Source organism: Macrobrachium rosenbergii, chromosome 43 (assembly GCF_040412425.1).
Source record: "Macrobrachium rosenbergii isolate ZJJX-2024 chromosome 43, ASM4041242v1, whole genome shotgun sequence".
Classification (NCBI taxonomy): domain Eukaryota; kingdom Metazoa; phylum Arthropoda; class Malacostraca; order Decapoda; family Palaemonidae; genus Macrobrachium; species Macrobrachium rosenbergii.
Window position 1 is genome coordinate 40,715,288 of NC_089783.1, and position 23,200 is coordinate 40,738,487.

The 23,200-nt window shown below is 36.0% G+C and overlaps 1 long non-coding RNA gene across 2 annotated transcripts; it reads left to right on the forward strand.

Annotated features, from left to right (window-relative positions):
- The first annotated feature begins 6,487 nt into the window (after positions 1-6,487).
- Positions 6,488-22,571, forward strand: LOC136828807 (uncharacterized). Of its 2 annotated transcripts, none has more exons than XR_010850233.1 (9): positions 6,488-6,599; positions 16,779-16,883; positions 17,086-17,205; positions 18,264-18,415; positions 18,631-18,834; positions 19,136-19,335; positions 19,650-19,871; positions 20,181-20,379; positions 20,666-22,571. It is a non-coding gene; the product is annotated as an uncharacterized lncRNA (long non-coding RNA). The 2 variants fall into 2 exon arrangements; XR_010850232.1 differs by having other exon boundaries at positions 6,490-6,599; positions 19,648-19,871; positions 20,181-20,404.
- The last annotated feature ends 629 nt before the right edge of the window (positions 22,572-23,200 follow it).

The window sequence follows — 23,200 nt, forward strand, 5'->3', positions numbered from 1 at the left end:
TTGCTGCAAAAGTCTTCGGAAGGTGCAATTTACCAAAACGGAGGACATGACTGAGTGGTGCAATGTTCGGCTCACGTTCGCTAGACGTATCGCTTCTGGCTCGCTAGTTCCAATAGGTTCTGATTAGGTCAAGATAAAAGGGTCTGGGGTTAGCTATCACAAACCCAGACTCGATGAGAAAAATGAATGATTTACCTTTATACATACGTGCACATACACATTATATATATAATACACACATACACACACACACACACACACACACACATATATATATATATATATATATATATATATATATATATATATATATATATATATATATATATATATATACAATAACAGCAAGCAGGAGTCCAAAGAAGACGACAGTCAACAAAAAAGTTGCATATTTATTAAGAAACGTTTCGTGTTACTTAAACACATCATCAGTCTGTAAAATTGAAAAATACACATTAATTCTCTAATTTAAAATAAAAGCTAAATTAAAAACGGCAGTTACATTCTTTAAAATTACAACATACATAAAAAGTAAAAAGAAAGGAGATTTTTTCTAAGTCTACCTGATCAATAGAAGGGGAAAGACGAAGTGAGACCACAAGCTCACGCATGCCCAGAGTATACTTAGGCCAAGTGCAGAGGAGAAGAAGACACGTTGGAGTTTAAAAGAGGTGCATGACGTTTAATAAACAAAGACTCAAGGGTCGTTAGATATGCCGATTGTTTGGTAGTTCCCAGGATGGAAAAATGTTTTTTATCTATATTAACCTTGCATTTAACGGCATGATTTCTAATGCTAGAAAATTCGGGATTAGTTATACGTGAGCCAGTTCTGTAGCTCAGACCTAAGTGGCTATAATAACGGACCTGCAACATTCTCTTTGATGAGCCAACATAACTACCAAGACATCTTGGGCATTCAAATTTGTAAATAATATTGGACTTCATAAAAAGACTTTTTATAAAATAGTTAACAAGATTGTAGCACGTAACTTTTCTGATTCTATTGTGAAATATAATGTTCCTAAACTGACTATGTACGCTACGATACCATTTACGCACTCCGACTTTCTTAGATCCAAAGTCAAACAAATAATTGAAAAAGAGTTTGGATTTCTAAAACTCAATTTAATACCTATGAATCCACTAAAGATTGGCGGCTTTTTTAATTATAAGGACAAGCTACAGACCTTTATGAAGTCCAATATTATTTACAAATTTGAATGCCCAAGATGTCTTGGTAGTTATGTTGGCTCATCAAAGAGAATGTTGCAGGTCCGTTATTATAGCCACTTAGGTCTGAGCTACAGAACTGGCTCACGTATAACTAATCCCGAATTTTCTAGCATTAGAAATCATGCCGTTAAATGCAAGGTTAATATAGATAAAAACATTTTTCCATCATGGGAACTACCAAACAATCGGCTTATCTAACGACCCTTGAGTCTTTGTTTATTAAACGTCATGCACCTCTTTTTAAACTCCAACGTGTCTTCTTCTCCTCTGCACTTGGCCTAAGTATACTCTGGGCATGCGTGAGCTTGTGGTCTCACTTCGTCTTTCCCCTTCTATTGATCAGGTAGACTTAGAAAAATCTCCTTTCTTTTTACTTTTTATGTATGTTGTAATTTTAAAGAATTTAACTGCCGTTTTTAATTTAGCTTTTATTTTAAATTAGAGAATTAATGTGTATTTTTCAATTTTACAGACTGATGATGTGTTTAAGTAACACGAAACGTTTCTTAATAAATATGCAACTTTTTTGTTGACTGTCGTCTTCTTTGGACTCCTGCTTGCTGTTGTGTACTTCCGCCTGAATGCGTATATATATATATATATATATATATACATACATACATACATACATACATACATACATACATACATACATACATACATACATACATACATACATACATACGTATATTTCAGCTGGCAATATACGAAGAAAATTTCTCTCCTTTCGTTAAATAACTCAATAAGAAACAATATTTTGGTCTTCAATATTAATCTGTCTATATTCCTAGTCATGAACAAACTGCACTGAGGTGCACTTGAAGGCAGACGCAATTCAGTAAAATATATTTAATTCGTTACGCTGTCATGGAGACCCACAATGAATTACCACGGTCATCAGTGAAGCAAGTATGTCTCTGTTATTGCATTTCTCACTCACCGTGCAAGAACATAGTACTGTGCGTTCAGTAATGGCACGTTACGCTGCTCAGAAACGTTAGTCAATTACCTAGGCCATTCCATAATGGCCAATTAAACCCGCCATTTTCCAAATTACGTGTTTAATTACTTCCATAATTAAAAAAAAAAGACATATTGCGTTTCACGTCCTGTGGCGTGTTACAAAGTGGATAAATATTGTTTTTTTTATATTTAATTTTATATCTACTACTGACGGGAAGTCTTACCTTTAGCAAAATTGTAAATACATTTGGTTGAGACCGATATTGAAACAACCACTCCAGTTGGTACTGCAACAAATGAAACACTCCAGCTGGTACTACAACAAATGAAACAACTACTCCAGCTGGTACTACAACAAATGAAACAACCACTCCAGATGGTACTACAGCAAATGAAACAATCACTGCAGTTGGCACTACATCAAATGAAACAGCCACTCCAGTTGGTACTACAACAAAAGAAACAACCACTCCAGTTGGTACTACATCAAATGAAACAACCACTCCAGTTGGTACTACAACAAATGAAATAACCATACAAGTTGCTACTACAACAAATGAAACAACCACTCCATTTGGTACTACAACAAATGAAACAACCACTCCAGCTGGTACAACAACAAATGTGGTAATTAAGACTGATGTATAGTGTTGTTACATACATCTCCCTCTGCGTACTATTTTCATAAACATAATTAAATGGAGGAATAAGAATATGAAGGATTTTACATGTGCTAATAATTGTTTGTGTGTGTGTGTGTGTGTGTGTGTGTGTGTGTGTGTGTGTGTGTGTGTGTGTGTGTGTTTCAGGTCAAGCATGTTGTCAATAACACGTATTTTCACAGCGTGAACTTTCCCTTTCTCGTGACATTTTATTCAAAAACTAGAAAAGAATGCTTCATGACTGCTGTCGTAATGGAATGGAACGGAATATAGAGTTTAGGCCAGAGGCCAAGCACTGGGACCTATGAGGTCATTCAGCGCGAGAAAGGAAATTGAGAGTAGGTAGGTCTGAAAGGTGTAACAGGAGGAAATCCTCGCAGCTGCACTATGAAACAAGTGTTAGGAGAGGATGGATAGCGAGATGGAAGAAAGATAATATGAATGAAGGTACAGTAAAAGGAGTGAAAGGGGTTGCAGCTAGGGGCCAAAGGGACGCTGCAAAGAACCTTTAGTAATGCCTACAGTGCACCCCGTGAGGTGCACTGACGGCGCTACCCCCCTACGGGGGACTGCTGTTGTAATGAGTAAGTTCTGTAAACTTCATTTTTTTTCGTTTATTCATTCGATTACTTATATTCTAAAGTTATTTCTAAAACTTAGAAATTTTGGTCGAATTTTCATTTTTTGCGTTTCTCGATTTCCACGTTGTTCAGGATTAGCATCATTGGAAAAGACTGTTAACAAGGGAACTCACATGCAAATAAAACCTTTGTAAGTCTTGTTTCTGCTTTCACTATTTAAATCTGTATACAGAATTAAGGTTCGTTATGGTCCAGTTTCACGTAGTTTAACGCGGGAAAAATGGCTATTGCATTTGCTTAAAAACTTTGTAACTAAAATTCTAAAACAGTTCAGCGAATGTTGCTCGACTGTGAAAAAAAGTGTATGTTCCTCTGGTAAACTGTGCGGGCGATCATTTGCTGCTGTCATATATATATATATATATATATATATATATATATATATATATATATATATATATATATATATATATATATATATATATATATATATATATATATATATATATATATATATATATATATTGCCATGAAGTGTTCCAAGTACCTGGTTATTACGCAACTAATCTTAGAATTTAAAAATTTACCTCACTTCAGCCAGATACCTGAACTCTCATAACAATAAAATTATGACTGAGTACTCTTAAGGTAACAGTGATCTCTTAAAAACTTATTAATCATGTGAGAAACCAAAACAAGTGCGAGGTATCAACATTTAAACAAGAAATATACTAAAGTAAAAGGGCGTCACTCCATCAAACAACTTTAACTGTTTCCCTGGTCTTAATTCACTTCAGGAAAAGTAAAGAAACAAAACATGTTATCACATACCTTATGCACACAATTAATCCTATCACTGGTGATCAGTAAATGAAGCACTGTTGTAAAAATTTTTTAACAAATTATTTTTAAATTCAAAATTTATAATCAGAATTCACAATTTGAAAAAATTTACTATCACTTGAAAACAACACAAAATTTAATTAATTCTTGAGTTAAATTACAAAGGTTAATTTAGCAAGAAATTGAATTAATCAAGCAAAATTTAAACTATTCAGAAATACGTAAGATTTGAAAAGAAAATCTGAGTAAATGAAAATCAAGTACGCAGTGTTGAATTATTAAGAAATACTTAAAATGCTAAGTAAATAAATGTTAAATCACCGCTACATGAAATGTGAAAAATTAAGAGACTGCAACCATATAGAATACTGTATGGCAAAGTGTTAAATTCTCAAAGAACTAAAAAACAATTCAAAAAGAACCAAATCATTCAAATGACATTAAGAACTCACTATTTCACAAAACATAAAACATGAGGCATGAAGTGGAGTGTATCAAAAATCCCTTAATATATTGACCTTATTATACCATGGTAACAGTAAGTAAAAGTCACTTTACCTTACACACACTTGTGAAAACTTTCACAAAATCACCCCAAATGCAACTGCTCAAGATTCACAAAACACTTTTGATAGGCGCCGTTACCAATATATAAACTTTTTACTAGTGTTACCAAATCTCAAAAGCTAAGATTAATATTAATGACCACACAAATATTTTACGTTAATAACCTCTCTCTTTGAGAGAGAGAGAGAGAGAGAGAGAGAACCATGCGAAAGGTCTCTGAAACCAGAATGAGCAAATTTTTAGGATTCCAGGTAGAAGTAAAACAAGTAGATGATGTCATTACTAAGGCATTTTTGGAACGAGGTACAAAAGACTCATTCTGGAACGTCTGGATTTCTGGTCATATGAACGCGACCAGAGCAATACATGATGCAATCGATCAAGAATAATACGTGACTTAGGAAATCACTTTGGCTAATCGTGATTGGCATGTTTATAAAACACGAAAGAGCAAAACATTTTCGTATCTCTTGACTGAGGAAAAATCTTACTCTGCTAGTCGAGTATCTGTCAACACCCTTATCTTTTGCGATGACACTCAGAGCAAAACAAAGCATTCGCTATCACAAATACAGAACACACGTGTTACTGGGAGACAAAATGCACGATTATATACTACATTATTATTAAAAGAGTGCTATTAATTCTTGCAAGATCTGACATTACAAAGATATTTTTACGTAACTAACATTAATATATATAGAATATACTACACAACATCTCTTGCACAAAGAAAAAGTCATATGACAATTGTAAAGCATATCATAACATTCGGAAAAAACATATTTATACATTTTACAAGACAACATCATGAGATTATATTATGTATGTGTGTGTATATATATATATATATATATATATATATATATATATATATATATATATATATATATATATATATACATACATACATACACACACACACACACACACACACACACACACACACACATTATATATACACACATTCTGTTACAAAACTTATTGATTTTTACATTCGCTTTTTATTGTCTGAATTTTGTTCAGTTAGACTTACTGCAATTTGGCATATGTTGGTAAGGCCGGGAATTGTAACAATTGTCTGTGTTGTTTGAATTACATTCGTCATTCACGTACCATTAGAATAATTCTTTGCGCCTTTAAAATTACTGCTATTTCACGTATATTGAAGTTGAACATTTCCTAACCTGCAGATATTCGTATTTCAAATTTACCATTAGGAATATCAATGATAATGCTCGTTTAGACATAAATAATTTTTGGTTGTTTTGTAAGTGTTTATGAATGGCCGTGCTTTCAATGAACGGCTGGTAATTTTACAAGATCCTCTCTCTCTCTCTCTCTCTCTCTCTCTCTCTCTCTCTCTCTCTCTCTCTCTCTCTCTCTCTCTCTCTCTCTCTCTCTCATAATTTTGTCATTTCGGTCGTATCGTCCGATCTTCTTGCTTTCCGGTTTTTGGCGACCTGGGTGCGTTTCTTGTAACTTCGAAAGTAATTTGATCATTTTTCAACTTTTGGCATTTTGATTTTTCCGGGAAAAGCTTGAAATATTGCTGCTTATATATTTCCAGTTTCTTCTTGACATGGTATGTTTTAACGGAGTTTCTGGTATTCTGATATTCTGAGAACTGGCTTTAGTGAACGGACGAAGGACAACTTTGTGACAACGTCCGCCATCCGTTGCGCCATTTTCAGAGGAAAATTGTGATATTTTGTACCAGGAATGATAGAAATGACTGGATTACATGGTGAGTTAAAGTCAAATTGTTGCCCAACAATAGGCTGTGTCCTTAGTAGACATATATCTGACGGTTATCAATATCTTCATAACTTTTGTGGATAATCGATGGTGTTCATCCTTAGACAGATATGATGTACCATTCCTGATAACCAGAAAATAGCCATATTCAGTTTACACTAAAGAACATGCGGTATTTTACAGAACACTTGTTTATTTGGATTTGTGCAGTGTATGCTGGGCTAGGCTAGGTTCCGTTTGTATATTTGGATTTGTGTAATGTATGCTGGGCTAGGCTAGGTTCCGTTGGTATAGGCTATACTGTGATTTGTGTTATTTTTGGCTTTTATCGTCTTTATATTTCATACTTGTTTAGAAATTATATGGACAAGTACTTTTAAAGTTAAGTTTCCCCTGTCTTTATGCTTAAGCTTCAGTTATTTAATTTCCTCAGCCTGGGGATGAGGTGTTTTTGGAATAATGAAATGCATTAGCCTAGAATATTACATTTGTTTTCAAAACTTGGTGATTGTTTTAAGAAAGATGTTGGACTGGATACACAGTGAGACTTGTTTTAAGTATCTTTATAATTATTAGCCCCTACCTACCAATTTGGTATTATAATTTTTCATTCATTTGCCAGTTTGACCATCTGTGTGCTTGCAGTGCTAACCTTGCATCCTGGTAATCAAGAAGTTAACCATATATACTCCATTTATATTAAAGAGCAACAAGTGTTTTACAGGAAACTGGTATTTCTGGTCTAGTCCCACTTTTGTTAGGTTAGGCTAGGTTCTCTTGGTATAGGCAATACTGTGATTTGTGTTAATTTGGGCATTTATTCTTTTTTAGTATTTTCATACGAATTAAGTAATGATACAGATAATGTGTTGAAGTTTAATTTCCCTTATTATTATGATTGAACTATAGCCATATAATCTCCTCAGTTTGTTGATGTGGTATCCTTAGAATTATGAAATGCAAGAGAATATTATTTTAGTTCCCAAACTTTGCGATCATTTTAGTAAAGATACCAGACAGGATAAAGAATACTGTATTTCTGAACTATCTTCATATTATTAGTCCCTTACCCACAAATTTGGGATTATCACTTCTCCCGTTCAATTTGTCTATATGGATGTATGACCATCTGAGCATTTGTCATACTTGCCTCGTCAACATAACTCTTCATACACGATTGATGGGATTTTAGTCATATTTTTCACAAAGCCAGATGTGCGTGGAAGGAAATCATGTGTCAGCCTGTCTGTCAGTATGCCTAGCTCGTACCTTGTCACCACAACTCTTCGAACACCATTGAAGAGATTTAAGTCAAACTATGCACGAAGCTAAACCAGCATATACGGTGGACCCTCACCTATTCACTGTTCCAGATTCGCGTTTCACCTATTTGTGGATTTCTCTGTGGAACATATATACACATTATTCACGGAAAATTCCCCTATTCGCGGTGTTTTTCATAGAGAAATATTCGCAAATTACTGTATTTTCTTATAATTTTCGTGACTAAATTCACTATTTGTGATAGAACTAATAAAATATTCAGGTATAAAGATTTTTATTTAAGTAACTTACCCAGTAATTACATCGCTGTAGTTTGTAACTCTACTGCAGCTTGAATTTTCGAAATTCGCGGCAATACTTTACTTCTTCCATCCGAGTCTGTGACTAGGCCCTGCCCACTTTCTGGGAAGCAGGGGAACAACCACTGAAAAGTACCGTACTTCAATTTGTTTCTGCCGTCCTAGAGCTCACACAGTTGTAGGAATGCAGCATCATTTTTGGAATTCGTATAGTTAGCGTCCCGTTTTGGTGAAGTATCCTGAATTGATTGCCTTCGGCGCTAAGTTTTTGTTGTTTAACTACTGCTTTTGACTTTTTCTATCCGATTTTGACTACTTCTGTCCAATTTTGATTATTGTTTAAGAATTGTTTGTGACTTTTTGTGTTGACTGGCTTTTTCTCTTAATGAGATTTGCCGATCAGTTACTTAGTAGTTCGGTAGTTCCTTATAAGAATCACTATTAGGCTGTTTTTTCTGTAGTGTTCCCCTGGGAGTTTTTCATAGTGTTTATGCAGCCTTTGTAATTTTTTGTCTAGTTTTTGATTGTCATATTCTAGCTCATCCAGTATTCGGTGTTGCCGCAAAAGCTGCTATACCAGGTTAACAAAAGCCTCTTATGATGCTCATACCTTTTGTTCTTGCAGAGGCCAGGTGTGTTCAATTAATCTAACGTGTAACGAGTGTGTAGGTTGGGGTGAGGAGACGTGGAAGACCTTAGCCTCTCATCTTTCTAAGCTAGAAAGAGATAGAAAGAGGAAGGCGGCTGCTAGAGCCAGTAGTAAAGGTTTAGATAATAGCTCAACTCCCCAAACCAGTGAGTATTGATCTACCCATTGTTACCTCCCCTGTTTCTAATGTGTCTTTTGAGTCAAGGCCCCTCCCCCGCCCCCGCTCGCCCCTCACCTGGCTCCCACACCAGACTTTTCCCACAACCAGTGGTGAATGAGATTACTCTTGAATTCAAAAAGAAATCAACCCGTGACCTTTTGGCCCAATCCACTAGACGCCCTAGGGATTGGTCCACTTTTTCGTTCAAATCGACTTCACCTCTTCAGAGACACCCCTTTTGAGGAGGAAGACAGCGATCTCAGCCTAGACCTCAGGCTAGCGTCCTTTTCTCCTCCAGAGCCATTAAGAAGTCTTCTTCAAAACCTGCATCAAGAAAGTGATGGTGCAGTCCTAAATGCACCCGTGAGTGCCAGGCTCCAACTATTTTGGGAGAGTTGGAGCGCCAAAGGTGTGGAACCAAGGATCATAGAAGTACTGAAGGAATGGTTCTCAGTTCCTTTAAAAAAAGAGGCCACCCCTAGTCAGCATGCCGATCTCACTGACTGTGTACTCCACTGGGTCATGGAAGTTTTTAACCCTGTCGAGGAGGTCTCATCGCTTCTCAAGAAAGAAGCAATAGAAGTAGTAGAGGACATCACATCAATGGGGTTTTACAATTGGCTGTTTGTGGTCCCCAAATCAACTGGAGGGTGGAGACTGGTCCTTGATGTGAGTGTCTTGAATGTTTTCATCGAGAAAACAAGATTCAGGATAGAAACAGATCAGTCCATTCTTACGTCCATCTGTCAGGGGGATTGGGTGATCTCCCTAGACATGCAAGACGCATATTTTCACACCCTGATTCATCCGGCGTCAAGAAAGGTTTTGAGGTTTGTGTACCAAAACAAAGTATTTCAATTCAGAGTACTATGCTTTGGCCTGTCGACAGCCCCACAGGTCTTCACAAGAGTTCCCCCCTCCAGCAAAGTGGCTGCACTTGATAGGTATCAATATCCTTTTGTACCTGGACGATTGGCTGATTTGTTCGCTCACGAAACTACAATGTATAGAGGACCTTCGAAGAACCCTACTTTTAAACCAAGTCTTAGGACTACTAGTAAATCTTGAGAAATCTCAACTGGCCCCCCTCTTGGAAGATTCGTTATTTGGCGATTCGGATAGACTCGGATTTTTTTGGCTTTTCCATCCCCCAAAAGGAAAGAGTCGTGAATGAAAACAGTGAATCATTTCCTTTCAGTGTGAAATTGCTCAGCAAATGAGTGGATGAGTCTGCTGGGCATGTTGTCGTCAATAGAACAATTCGTCAGGCTAGGGAGGCTACATTTAAGAGCTCTACAATTCTTCCTGAAGAGCAGTTGGGACAGGAAAACCCAACCAGACTCATTCATCTTCCCGATCACAATAGAGATCCAAGAACACCTACGGTGGTGGCAGTCTGATGGCAGATATGCAGAAGGGAAGTCTCTGCTTCCTCTGAACCCAGTCCTAAACTTCTTTTCCAACGCATCGGACACAGGCTGAGAAGCCCATCAAGGAGACAGAGAGATTTCAGGAACTTGGTCTCGGGAGGAGAGCAGTTTCCACAAAAACAACAAAGAATCGAGAGCAGTTTATTTGGGCCTCATGCATTTTCAGGAAGAAGTACAAGGCTAAGTAATAGCAGTCCACTTGGACAATACGGCGGCACTAGCTTACATCAGTCGTCAATGGGGAACCCACTCATTTTCGCTCTTTGTGACCACGCAGTCCCTTCTCCTTTGGGTGGATCAGATAGGAACAATGTTAGTCGCCTGATTCATCCAAGGGAAACAATGTGTTGGCGGATGGGTTAAGTCAACACCACCAAATCCTCCCCCACAGAGTGGGCTCTTGACTTTCGAGTATGCGAAGACTTATGGAAGCTGTTGGGGAAGCCATTCCTGGACCTATTAGCCACATTCAAGAATCACCGCCTTCCTCTGTTCTGCTCCCCTTTTCCGGACCCTCTGGCTTGGGTGACAGATGCACTTCTGCAGGACTGGTCCGATCTGGATTTGTACCTATTCCCCCCATTCATTCTGATCAGGGAGGTACTGAACACGCTTCAAACACACCCGAATGTCAGTATGACCCTTATAACTCCGTTCTGGCCCCAGAAGGAGTGGTTTGCAGACCTTCTAGCCCTTCTGGTGGACTATCCAAAACTCCTTCCCGTTATTCCAGAGCTGTTCAGGCAGCCTCAATTCAGGAGGTTTCATCAAAACCTGTCCACTCTGGCCCTGACAGGGTTTCAACTGTCATCAAACTCCTGTGATCAAAAGGGTTTTCAAGGCCTGCGGCTCAAGCTATTGCCAGTAGCAGACGACAGTCCTCTAATAAAGTCTATCAAGCAGTGTGGTTCATCTTTAGACTTTGGTGAAGAAGACATAACATATCATCTTCTAAGACGTCTCTGACACAGCTGGCAGACTTCCTCCTGTATTTAAGATCGTCCAGAGGCCTCTCTTCATCTACCATTGGAGGTTATAGATCTATGCTTAGCTCGGCATTTCATCACAGAGGACTAAACCTTACTTCAAACCAAGACATCATGGATCTCATTAAATCCTTTGACTCTTCCAAACCTAAAACAGAATCAACAGTTTCTTGGAGTCTTGACATAGTTCTTAAATGGATCCCAGGAACGTGTTTTGAACCCTTTCACTCAACCTCCCTCAGGGACTTAACCAGGAAGACGCTGTTTCTTATGGCACTATCAACAGCAAAGAGGGTTAGTGGGCTCCATGCCTTGGACAAAAGGGTGAGTTTCTCCCAGGGTGATGCGGTTTGGTCACTAACTTTGGATTTTGTTGCCAAAACCGAAATACCCCCAAAACCCTGACCCCGCTACTTTACAGTAAAGAACTTGATGGAGATTTTAAGCCCAGAGGAAGAGGGAAGATCTCTTTGTCCTGTGAGAGTTCTCAGATATTATCTTCACAGGACTGAGAAGATCAGAGGCTAGGCAAGCAATTTATGGTGTTCAGTAAAGAATCTTTCCAGATCTCTCTCTAAGAACGCTATCTCATTCTTTTTCAGGGACCTAAACCTGGAAGGTCATTCACAAATTGGAGAAGATTCTTTGCCCTCCCTTAAGGTGAAGGCTCATGAGGTGAGAGCAGTGGCCACCTCATTAGCCCTCAAGCATAACTTGCCCTTGTCTTCTATTCTCCAAACTATCTACCGTACTAGAGATGTAGGTCAGTTTTTGCAATGCACTATCTCCGAGACATTGAAACCACCTACGACAACTGCAACACCTCAGGGTCCTTGTCCGTATAGGTATGGTAATGGGGGGAGGAAGCTTAAGGAGCAGCTTTCCCAACCGAATGTATCTTTGTCTGGAAGGTATGGTATACCCAGGTTACCTACTAGTTTTTAATGAGGTGATAGTTTTTTCTTTTGATCTGGTTGGATTATTTGGTTCCTGGTGCTACGCCCTGGGCTAGGGCAGGTTTTTCAAGCTTTGTAGGACATTAGAAGTTTGTCTTTAATGCACAGCTCTAATTAACACTTTCACAGCTAGCGGAATACTCCTTCGCTGGAAAGTTCCCATGTTTGGGTATAATATGTCTGTGAATCCCACCATCCGTCAATGTGGGATTCAGTGATGTAATTACTGGGTAAGTTACTTAAATAAAAATGACATTTTTGTTATAAATTTTTATTTGTACTTACCCAGTAATTACGAATAGAGCCTGCTCTCCACCCCTCACATGGACAATTTAGCAAAGATAAATCGGAGCACTTTTCAAGGGTTGTTCCTCTCCTTCCCAGAAAGTGGGCGGGGTCTAGTCACCAACTAGGATGGAAGTAGAGTATTGCCGCAAATTTCGAAAATTCAAGCTCCCATCAAGTTAGAAACAGCAACGATGTAGGCTAATTACTGGGTAAGTATAAATAAAACTTCGTTTTACTATAAAAATGTCATTTTTAGAGGGTTTTTTGGTTTTGAACTTTCAAAATGGACAATTATAAGCATATTTAGAGGGGTTTTAAGTATTCGTGGATTTGAGCTATATGCAGGGGTATTGGTACACATCCCCGCAAATCCCAGTGGTCAACTGTATAGATGTGCATGAAGGGAGCTTGTCCATTGATATGTCTGTCTTTCTGTCAGTCTCTGCCTCACTGACCTTGCCATTGCAACTCCTACATGGTTAGAGTGATTTCGGTCAAACTTTGTACAATAAAGTGAATACAGGTTACCATCCATTTGTCTGTCCACTTTCTTTTTCTAAGGCTGTAAGTGTTTCTGACATGTTTACCTTGTCATTCTCAAAGATATTTGAAGGGATTTCAGTTGAGCTTGTGCATAAAGGTAGAGTGTACAGCAGTATCTCTATTACATTCAACTTTTGATTGCAACTCCATTTACATAGTTACTTCATAGTTCAGGACATTCAGTAATACTTGGCACGAAGGTGAACCATCATGCATAAATGTGAATTAAGAGAGAGATTGTGGGTAAATCTGTGTACCATCAGTGTGGCTGTCACTCTTACCTTGTCATTGCAACATGAATTCACGGTTGAAGGGATCTTGGTTAAACTTGGGACATAGATGTCCATTTGTCAGTCCTTTTGTCTGTTTACCAAAGTACCTGTCATTCTTATCTTGTCATTACAACCCCTTATTCATAGTTAATAAGGTGTCAGTGATACTTAACAAAAATGTAGACCAACTCACATAGATGTTTGGAAGAGAGATTGCCTGTTTGTATGTTTTTCAGTGTCTCTTTGGCTCTTAACGTCAGTGCAACTCATTCTAGTGAACATTGGAACAAAGGTAGACTATTATGCATAGCTATGTATGAGGGAGATCGTCCACCTCTTTGTCCATTTGTCTTCCCATCAAGTGTATGTTATGCTAACATTTTATCTCAGTCTCTCCTACAGAGTTTGAACAATTTTAAACTTGATACAAACGTAGATCGTCATGTATATATAGATGTACATGAAAGGACTTTACTGTTTGTTTGTCTTTCAGTGTGTCTGATATGTCAACTTAGTCATCACAACTACTCCAGTACAGTTGAGCGTATTTCCTTCAAGCTCCTTACAAGGGTAGATCATCGGACACAGATGTGAAATAAAAAGAACAGATCCATTTGTTATTTCTATCAGTGTGTGTGTCTTTCTTAACTTCTTGGAATTCCTATACGGTCTAAAAAAGATTTGAGTCAGATTTTGTCCAAAATGTACAGGAACATACACTGATGTGCATGAAAGGGACTCATCCATTTTTTTGTCTATTTGTCATTGCAACTCCTCCTATTGTTTGGAGGGATTTCATCACATTAGCTTGCTACTTTTGTAAGAGCAAGTAATAGTGTCTTCAACATTTTACCAGTCAGGATACTCTTACAGACTGTGACCAGTAAGGGTCAGGCATAGCTTCAGTAATACGTACTCTCAGCATGCTTGCCTTTTATATCAGTATCTCATTTGTCATTCTTAATGTCAAGGGTTATTAGATATTTCAACAAACAGCAGTAGTGAATGTGTCTGTTTGTTAATTGTTTAATACTCACATCCCTCGTAGTGCATTGCTACGATATCGGAATGATAGGTCAATTCTCCTAAGTGAGGTTCAGCTGAACCTGTTAAAAATGGAGAAGATATTCCTTCCATCAATGAGATTTTTCATGTCCTCAGAATGTAAAGTTTTTTTTATATTGCACCATTCCTAAGACAAGCACAAACGAGCTGTACTGCAAATTGTACACAGGTATTTTCAAATCAAGTATCAGGTCTGTCATGTGTCAGAACTTGAATGTTACAAGTACCTCTTAAAACTTTTGGCGTAGTTGTCCAGGTTCTTATTTGATTGTGGTTTTTTCTTATTCACATATGCGTCATCTATGTTTAGGATGAATGCTGTGGCAAACATCATAGAATAAAATGAGTTTAGCCCGGCGTTGTGGTGCGTGGGTACCTCATGTTCTAGGAAGTTGTGATACCTTGATGAATACCATGTTGTGGGCAGGGAGTGTTTTGAATGCCAAGAGCTATTTTCCTTTAGTGATGAGAGGTGAGACAGAAGTCTCTTCCTCTTGACACCCTTTTTCCCATTCTTTTAAGCAGAATCCCCATAAAAGTATTTTGTCATGCATTGTGTAACCCCTTACATACAATAGGCTCAGAATTTCATCTGTTTCATTTGCAACTAGCCTTTACAGCAAACTTTGAATTTATAGTTCACTTCTTTGTACATAGCTTTTTGAAACTTCTTTACTTGGGAACCACTAGGTGTTAGTAAACACATGCATACAACTAGGTTATATGATTTTTTGTCATAGAGTTATAGGGGAAGCAAATAAATTTGTTAGGGTTACAAGTAGATTGCGTTTTTCTTGCCTTATTGTCGGGTTTATTGAACACCTAACCAAAAAATAAGGAAATGTTGTTACAATAGACAGATGGTGTTGCTTGTCATTCTGTAGATTGAAAAATCATCTTAAATGATGAAGAAAAATCTCCTTTTACTCTCACATATAGTATCTATGATCTCATGTACTTCACTGCCTTTTGGATATCATAAAAATGGGTGGATAAAAGCTTACCACATTTGATATCATAATATGAATTGTTATAAATTCTGGTAATCAGCAACTTAGAATTTTTAAAAGCATGGCACTTTAACACAGATCCGAAATCGTTACTCATGTAGGAGTGAACCTTTTGCTGCAGGCTGAGCTGAGTTTATTCTGGAAGGGTAGGCAAGAAAAGTAAGGATGAACAGGAGAGGCAGGAAGATTATTTTAATTGTTAGGGGTTATATGGACAATGAAAGATCTTGGCCTCTTGCCATGTATTGTTTGTTTAGTGGATGGCAGAAAGAATGAGGTATTAGGTATGAGAGGGTTAATCGAGAAAGAAAGCCCAAGAATACTAAAAGACTTAGAAGTCAGGTAGATTCTTTTATTTCGTTTTTTAAGCTGTGGTAATTAATAGAGAATCCAGGTTTAATACTGATGATAATGATTAAAAGTAAGATGTAAATTCAGGAATACTAAAGGGTTCAAGGTGTTATGGCCATATGTTTTTTTACATTTAGTTAAGTTGCCTTGGCATACAGTACATTGTACCTTAGGCCTATTCATTAGACATTATTTATCTGCTCTAAGTACGGATTAAGTTGGTACAGTAGTCAATATATAGTTTGTCTTGGGTGTATACTTGGTCAGGGAGAAGGGTTGGTTAATTATCGATAAAACAATATGTTCACTTTAAATGTTAATCAGAAACCCATTTTAGTTTTATTGAGGTCATCTTGGAACCCCTGTGTATCTAATACATCTACTGTATACCCAGCCTGCAATTTTGCCATGCGACTCCTAGATTAAGTTTTTTCAGTTGAACTTGAATAAGGCTAATTTCATCATGGGTATATTAGAACATCATTCTCAAATATTTCTAGGTAATCTGGAGAAATTTGGTGTTCAGGAATGCTTTTGCTTGGAATTTTTTTTAGCAAGGATACTTATGTAAAGGTTTTAGTGATCACTTTTTCTTCGACCCTTCCTGATTTCTCTCTTGCTGGCCTGAATTTAGTAGAGGCTTCTTGGATATTGCCCCACAAGACACACCCACTGGATGGGTCCCAACGACCCATCTTCTATTTGATGAAATTAGCTAAATTTTATACTAAGCTGTCTTACAGCAATGGGATTGGAGACTCCCTAGTAGTGGTAAAATATTTTACAGTTTGAGGAGACTTAGATGTGTGTAAACACGGGTCAAATTAATTACAAGACTTGCCAGTTGAGTTCATACAATATTCATTTTTTCACAGATACTGAGATCAGCTACTGCATCTGGAGTTTACGAATACACTGGACGTCATTTCACCCCAAATGCTTGATTTGGATGAATTTGGGAAGAAGTTGAAAGAGTATGCGTGAGTATCGTTTTTTTCTGCGAAAGACTATGTTCATGTGGATTTTGGAAAAATAAAAGAACACGAGTAGTTTGACTGCTATATGGGTTACAAGATATCTTAGTAACAGCCTAGTGCTCATGAGACTGAGTTTTGACTTGGCTTCTAAGTATGTATATTATATACATTGGTGTTAATATGTCCAAATTTCACCATTCCACAGGATCTGGGAAGAAACAGTGACGCAATCCTGCGAAAACATCATTGAGGTGTATTGTTGGTGCTTCTGATGTAGGGATTGATGGGCTGATCCATCACTCAGCTGTTTTGCCGCCCCAATAAGGTAAGAGTGTGATAAGAGTTTTTATGAATTTTGGTGGCATTTTTCTCTGTATACAGAATATATATATATATATATATATATAATGTACATATGTATGTATGTATAACTGAATCACAAAAATATGGAACGTGATGAATATATAAATAAAAGCAGTGCCACGAAGGAAAGAGAAATGACGGAGTGTTGCCAGGCCTTTCGACTTACTGTCCTTTACTCAGCACAGAGACTGCTAAGTGAAGGACATAAGTTGAAAGGCCTAGCAACGCTCCGTATGTATGTGTGTATGTATATATATATATATATATATATATATATATATATATATATATATATATAATATATATATATATATATATATATATATATATATATATATATATATTAATTATATATATATATATATATATATATATATATATATATATATATATATATATATATATTATATATATATATATATATATATATATATATATATATATATATATATATATATATATATATATATATATATATATATATATATATATATATTATATATATATATATATATATATATATATATATATATATATATATATATATATATATATATATATATATATATATATATATATATATATATATATATATATATATATATATATATTAATTATTTATATATATATATATATATATATATATATATATATATATATATATATATATATATATATATATATATATATATAATATATATATATATATATATATATATATATATATATATATATATATATATATATATATATATATATATATGTATATATATATATATATATATATATATATATATATATATATATATATATATATATATATATATATATATATATATATATATATAGACACACAGACACAATAACCGTAGGTACCTTAATATTTATGCAAAGATGAAAAATATAGACTAGCTGATTTTCCATCTCTCCCAAAGAAAACAACTGAATTGATACAGATTGTAGTTGGGTTGATTGGGAGCAGAAAGCACATGAAGAATTTTTTTCTCTCTATATTTCCAGAGCAAACAGTGAGGACAATGGGCACAATGTGTACCCAATAAAATACAGAGGGACTGATTGCCATTCTGTTAACTACTGACGACGATTAACAAATCACTCATGTGAAGCAAACTCTGATGGGGAGGAGGTCTGTTTGCTTACTTGCTCGATAGGTAAGGATTATTAACTATTACCTCATTTCATGTGTGGGTCTTTTGGATGTTTCAGATTAAAACAATTTATTTCTAGATTTTTTCTGGTAATTTTCTCTCATGAGCCAGAAAAAGTATGAAATTATGGTTAAATGATAATGATACAGACTAGTTGATTTTACACTTAAAAAAAATGAATTGATCCAGATTATAAGTTTTATTTTTTATATTTGCAGAGCAAGAGCAGAGAGAACCCTGGGACCTCGTGTGTACCCAGAAACAGAGTGACTAATTGCCACTCCGTTATTAATTCCTGTTGATATAGCTCTTACACCATAGACCCATCCATCCCAGCTTCGAATATAGGTTTTAGTAGTCGTCGATATATTCAAGTCAAGCAGATTTTGATGGAGTGGTCCGTTTGCCTAGTTGCTGAATAGGTAAGGATTATTAACTATTAACATATTAACTTACTATGGAATTATCAAAGTGTTATTTAATTTCTCTCTAGATTAGTTCCGATAACCTTCCCTCATGAGACTAAATATTTATGATATTAGGATTACATAAAAATGTTATATAAATAATAATTATGGCTGTACTAGCATTTAAGCATAGATGCAATACCTAGACCGGTTGATTTTTCATTTAAGCCAAAGAAAACTGTTTTGATCAAGATTGCAGGAAGATTAACTGTGAGCAGAAAGTACACAAAGAATTTTTTCCTCTCTATGTTTACAGAACAAGCAGAAAAAATGCTGGACTGACTGCCATTCTGTTAACTACTGTAGTTCCTTGGACATAACTCTTATACCATAGACCTGTCCATCTGAGTTTCGAATATACGTTCTGGTGATCATCTAGCAGATGACGACGATGAACAAATTATTCATGTCAAGCAAACTGATGGGGGGTGATCCATTTGCTTAATTGCTGGAGAGGTAAGGATGATTAACAATTACCCTGCTTCGTGTATGATTTTCTTACTGATGTTTCAGATTAGAAGTTCATTTATCTCTAGACTGTTTCTGATAAATTTATCCTCACAAGCCAAAGCATTTACGAAATTAGGGGTAAATGATAATGTCACATATAGAATGTGTATTGCTGTCTTCATAACTATGCCGAGTTAAAAAATATAGACTAGCTGCTTTACCATTAAACCCAAAGAAAACAACTGAATCGATCCAGATTGTAAGAGGGTTGATTATGAGCAAATAGCACATCAACAGTTTTATTCTTTATATTTGCAGAGTAATCAGAGAGAATCCTGGACTCCAAGTGTGCCCAGTAACGAACTGAGTGGCTAATTGCTGCTCTATTAACCAGTGCCTAGAGCTAACCTGATACCATAGAGTCCTCCGTCCCAGTTTCGAATATATTTTCTGGTGATCATTTGGCAGTGGACGACGAATATCGATATATTCAAGACGACCTCATTCTCATGGGGTGGTCCGTTTGCTTATTTGTACGATAGGTAAGGATGAGTAACGATTACTTTATTTCATGTATGAGTTTGTAACTGTTGAAGTGTCAGATTATAATTAAATTTCTCTCTTTAGATTATATCGGTAACCTTAACTTATGAGCCTAAATATTACTGAAATTAGGATTACATATAAGATATATAAAGAAAAATCATAAGCCGTATTTAAACAGAGATGCAATATGTAGATGGTTGATTTTCCATTTAACCCAAAGTAAACAACTGTTTCGATCAAGATTGTAGGAGAGTTAACTGTGAGCAAAAAGCACACCAACAATGATTTCTTGTTTGTATTTGCAGAGCACGGAGAGACTTGGAATCCAAGTGTTCTCAGTAACAAACAGAGGGACTGATTGCCACTCTGTTATTAAGTGGCCGAGATTTAACTCTGACACCATAGATTTGTCCATCCCAAATTCGAATAATCGTTCTTTTGATCATCCGGCAGGTGACGACAAATATTAATGTATATTTAAGTCAAGCAGACTCCTAATCTGCGGTCCATTTGCTTAATTGCTTCTTAGGTAAGGATGATTAACTATTAACTTATTTCAAGTATGGGTTTCTTAATGTTGTAGTTTCAAATGACAAGTGTATTTTTCTCTCTAGATTATTTCCAGTAACTTTCCCTCATGAGCCACAAAATTTATGAAATTAGGATAAATGAGTATTCGGACTTAATTTATTATTTTTATTTCTATTCAAGTTTTTTTTATAAATGAGTATTCGGAGGTCTTAATTTATTATTTTTATTTCTGATCAAGTTTTTTTACTTATATTTGCAGGACTATCAAGAAATCAGTCTGAAAGGATCAGTATATGGAGGAGGACAAAATGTTTTCACATACAGATGCAGAGAAGATTGTAGAACTAATGTGCTATTCCTGTGCTACAGAACCAATTGGGGAGATTAATTAGTGTCTAATGACCTTTATCGTCTTGTTTTTAAGACGTTGTCTTTCAATAGTGATTTCTCAGAATAGCCCTCAAACATTTAGGATGCGAAAGGATTAAGATTTTTTTTAGCTGTAACGTTTTTGTCACTTTTAGCTTAAAATGGTCATCTAGACTTTGATTTCAAAAAAGTAAAAATGTCACGTCTTATATTCTGCAGAAGTGCAGATGAACGTCATTACTTACATACAAATAAGGGAATTGTTTTCAATGATTGAAAAATGTGCAGAAGTAATGTGTGAGTGCATGTGTGTATGAGTGTCAGTTTTGTGTCCATGCATCATGTAATGTTCAAAATGAGTGCAGTTTACTGCGTGCTTCTTAACACCAGAAGAGGTCTTGTGTGATGGCATCTTAAGATATGGAAATTTTTTCATTCTATTGTAAAAGTCTCATTTATATTTACCTCAGTTCTGTCCCACCTGTTATGAAGATCTGAAAGCGACTAATTCAAAGTTCATGTACTGGATTTATATTTTTCCATTTTGCTTTGCTTATCCATTTCATTCGGTAACTTGGTGTAAATTAGAAAACACTCATTGGTGATGCATTTGGTTGATGTGTAAGAAAATAGAACAGAATAAGAAACCATTAATATTGTAATATTAAATACTATCAGAAGCCTTAATGAGAACTGAATGAAGTCTGATTTTAGGTTATGATATGAAAATATGAAGTTTTATCTGTTGCAAGAAATTCTCCTAGTCCAACGGGGTATCGATTCAGTGTAGAGTAGGTTAGTTTGTATGTGCGTATGTGTTCTGGAAAGTTTGGTGGGAAACTGTAGCGATGCATGATAGTTGTTAGGTGTTGAGTGCGAATGAGTAAATGATTGGAGATTTATTATGCAATGAACTTTGCTTGCATTAGCTGCTGTGTGTTTTGTTCGAAGTGTAAAATGAATGATTTGAATTTTTTATTTCTTTCCATCATCTGTGAAGTATTGTTTCAAAGGATATTTGCATATCAGAAGGTTATTTTCGAGTCTCATAACAATTAGTGCCCCTGTAAGACTTTTGGCTACATTCGGCCATCCAAGACTTGCTTTTTCTAATAGTTTCTTATATAGGTATTACTTGCGAGCATGTATATGATATTTCTGAAGTTACGTATTCAGAAATCGTTGTAGTAATAAATTCGTACCCCCACCCCCTTCCTGTACTGTACGTTAAGCTGAATTAAATACCTTGGAAATGTTAGCGTGACATTATCGTAATGGTCATTTGTCTGTGATATAAAACATTTTCTTGTAATGAACCTTTGAAACAATGCTGTCCTTCATTATGTGTGAAAAAATTGTAGTAAGTCTCCTTTGCTACATATATGCAGGATAATTTGACTCAAATAAGGGAGGAGTTTCACGATGATTAATCGCCCTAGTTCATGTCACGGTTGTGTTAAAATGGTTTCCATTGGTCTCTTCACATCTGTCTGCTGCTGATATATATTTTATACAACTGTTAGAATATTTTTCTACCTGTTGGTAAAACGCCTAGGCCAGAAGCTGTTGTCCAGTCACTAATGATGGTGGATGCTCTGAAGATGTATGGTACTATGTATAATTTCGTTATTTCTCTCCATTTAGAGACCAGAGGGAGGTAAAAACTGCAGACTAATAACCACAGCCTGATACCCCCAGTCATCTACTTTTGATAATGTATTTTGTTTATGTCCTTTGTTTATTCTTATGGTATTTACCGTCTTTTGTTTGTGTTCTTCCGTTCATCCCCAAAGGGCTGGTACTAAACACTGTTCCCATTTTGCGCATAAAGTGATAGCAACCAAACTAGATGGGCGCTGTAGTAGTTGGCAATTTTACCGAGCTTAGGCTTACTTGATTTGTCTCTTTAGATACAATAGGTGTTTCTCGTTAGGTTTGGTGTTCCTTGTTTCTTGCAAGCCAAGCTTGTAGCTGCTTTCCTTTCCATCAAAGAATTTATATTTCTCTTCCCAAACTTGAAAGGTTATGCACTATTTCCTTTTATAATCCTAAATTATAGTAACCATTCGTTTCTCTATTCACTAAGGAGAATGGAGCAATAGGGAATTGTGTTGAGGGCTATAGTTCTCTTCCATGAAATTATTGATTTTTCACATTAGTTTTGGGAAGCAGAAAGCTTTGCCACATATATTCTAGAGATGTTAAAGCTCTTTTAGTGTAGTTTTTTCTGCACTTATGTTCCAAAATCTTTTGAATTTTCCTTTAACCTCCATGTGGTCTCTTATTTAATCCTCTGAAACACGATTGTTTTATGGTTACGTTTGTTCATCGTTGTTTCATTGGTGAGATGAATTGAGTTGTTTCCTCTCTTCCAGGGAAATAGAGACTTTGACTTCCACAAGATTTCCTCATTTTGTGGTTTCAT